We start from the raw sequence: 3,179 nt of genomic DNA, 5'->3' as shown, positions 1-3,179 counted from the left end.
ATGAAGAGGGATAATATATATATGTATATATATATAATCACTTCTTTCTTAAATTTGACATTTTAACTATATATATATGGTAACTCTAAAGTACAATCGCTGTTAGAGCATATGAATGGTTCACAAAGACAAAAATGAAGGTATACCATCTGTTAATGGTCAGTGTATCTACATGAAGACCCTCTCAGGCATCTCTGAACGTGGGAGATACAAGTTATGAAAAATGAGTGTAAGTATGAATATTTTATATATCTTGAAGCAAAATTTTAAAATTAGCTTTTAAAAATGAATGTGAAGATTGCTGGCTTTTCATAGCCATTTGATAGATGTTCACTATGTATAAAGGACAAGTAACTACACCCTGATACATGCTATCCGAGAAGTCTTTTTTTATTGCCTTCATTTCCTTTCAGAGAGAAAATTAGACATGTTTCGTTTTGCTAAGTACAAAGATAAGCTTAGAAGATATTTCTTCTCTGCCAGATTTAAGATTGTAGCTAAAGATTTTTTTTTATAATAAAATCTACGTTTGAGATTTTTATTGCACCAGAATGACTCAAGAGATAATGGGCCACTATCAGTTTGAAGGAGTGCTGGTATGGCGCTGTGGGTTAATGCGCCAGACTGCAAAACTGTTTGAATTGCAAGGTTGGCAGTTCAAGTTTACCAGCTGTTCCTTGGAAACCCTATATAGGGTCACTATGGGTCGGAACTGACTCAATGGCACTTCACAACAACAACAAATCAGTTTTAAAGTCAACCACCTTATGGATTAGAAAATTATGTGAGCTGTGTCTTTGTACACAAAATTGCAGAGGAAGTTCCTTGCCTATCCTACCCCTTCAAGACTCTGTTTTTAGCCTCAGTTTTACCAATGCTATCTATAGACTAGGGAAAAATCACTTTGTCTCTGCATGTAACAGTTTCCTCGTTTATAAATCAGGATAAAAGCATTTGTTCTGACTCAAACGATGTTTTGGGGAAGACATATGACAAGGTTGGCAAGCATAAAAAATCGTAACATTTGATAGTAGGAAAGATGTAGGTGTTAGATGGTGGCCCTGTTAAGGCAAGACCACATTGTCAGAAGAGCAGCTGTTCAGAACCAATAAAAGCATGTCTAACAGAGGTAGTGTTAGACATTAACCAATCAGTGCCTTCCATAAAAACAATACTATAACAAGGAAACTCTATCAGTAAATAATTGAATCCCATTCAATCACATCAGCAAGCAGAAGAGTTCTGGGAAAGCTAGCTGAGATATCAAAGTTAAGATGTTTCTCAGACACCTTCTATACCATAGGAATAGATTTATTTTGGACAAATTAAGAAAATATCAAAATATTAAAATTAAATATCCAGCAACCATATTTTTAAACTGTACAAAGATAGTCAATATTCGAAAACTTCAGTTTGCTATATTGTGGTGTTGTGTTTGTTGCTCTGATCATGGATCTGGCATTTCAAATACCAGCGGTCACTCATGGTGGACAGGTTTTAATAGAGCTTTCAGACTAATAATAGACTAGGAAGAAGGAATAGGCCACCCACCTCTGCGAGATTAGCCATTGAAAACCTTATGAATAGCAGAGAAACATTCTCTGATATAGTGCTAGGAGATGAGCCCCTCAAATTGAAAGGTACTCAAAATTCAGTTAGGGAAGGGTTATCTCCTCAAAGTAGAATCAACTTTAATGACATGAATGGAGCAAAGCTTTCAGAACCTTTATTTGCTGGTAGGGAATGACTAAAATGAGAAGAAACAACTATAAACATCTACTAATAATCAGAACTTGAAATGTATGAAGTATGAATCTAGGAAAAATGAAAGTCATCAAAAATGAAATGGAATGCGTAAAGATTGATATCCTAGGCATTAGTGAACTGAAATGGACTGGTATTGGTCTTTTTGAAACCAACAGTCATATGCTTTACTCTGACAGAAATGACAAATTTACACAACCACCACCAAAGTAAAGGATGAAGAAACTGAAGATTTCTACCAATGTTTTCAGTTTGACATTGCTATGAGATGCATTGATAATTATTGGTAATTAGAATGTGAAAGTTATAAACAAAGAGGAAGGGTCGTTAGTTGGAAAATACTGCCTTGGTGATAGAAATGACCCTGGAGATCATGTGATAGAATTTTGCCAGATGAGTGAAACTATGAATTGAAAATATCATTTTTCAACAACATAAATAGCAACTACACATATAGAACTTGTCAGATAGAGTATTCAGGAGTCAAATTGACCATGTCTGTGGGAAGAGGCCATGGAGAAGTTCAATATCTGCCAAAACAAGGCTTGGGACGGATTGTGGAACAGACCATCAGTTACTCCTATGCAAACTCTAGTTGAAGCTGAGGAAAATGAAAACAAGTCCACAAAAGCCAAAATACAACTTTGAGTATATCCTACCTGAATGTAGAGAGCACCTGAAGAATAGACTTGATGAACTGAATACAAGTCCCTGAAGATGAAACAAATTGTGAGATGCCATCAAAAATATCACACAGGACAAAAGCAAAAGGTCATTACAAATGCAGGAAAGAAAGAAAAGTCCAAAGTGGGTGGCAGCAACGATCCTGAAACTTGCTCTTGAATGTGGAGGAAAGGAAGAAACTGTGAAGAAAAGAGCTGACCAGAAATTTCAAACAGTAGCTCAGGAAGACAAGATATTATAATGAAATATGCAAAGACCTGGAGTTAGAAAGCCAAAAACATTTTTCAAGTTGAAAGAACTAAAGAAAAAGTTCAAGCCTCAGATTACTGAAGGATTCTATAAGCAAAAAAGCTACCTGGCTAATGAGCCAACCAACCAGAAGGGATCTATATTTGTATCCATCTCAAAGAAGGTTACACAATGGAATTTGGAAATCACATTAATATCACATGCAAGTAAATTTTTGCCGTAGCACCACATGAACTGCTGCCAGAAATTCAGGCCTTAATCAGAACAGGATGTGGAATGAGGGATATCATTACTGGCATTGGATGGATCTTGTCTGAAATCAGAGAATACAAGAAAGATGTTTGTGTTTTATGGCTATGCTAAGACATTTGACTGTGTGGATCATAAGAAACTATAGAAATGTTACCAAGAGTAACTATTCCAGAACGCTTAAGTGTTCTGGGTACAGGCTCATGTGGAACCTGTACTGCCAAAATGAAGTT

Source organism: Chrysochloris asiatica, unplaced genomic scaffold (assembly GCF_000296735.1).
Source record: "Chrysochloris asiatica unplaced genomic scaffold, ChrAsi1.0 scaffold00133, whole genome shotgun sequence".
Taxonomy (NCBI): Eukaryota; Metazoa; Chordata; class Mammalia; order Afrosoricida; family Chrysochloridae; genus Chrysochloris; species Chrysochloris asiatica.
The sequence above is the reverse complement of the archived record's forward strand: the minus strand, read 5'-3'. Positions refer to the sequence as shown.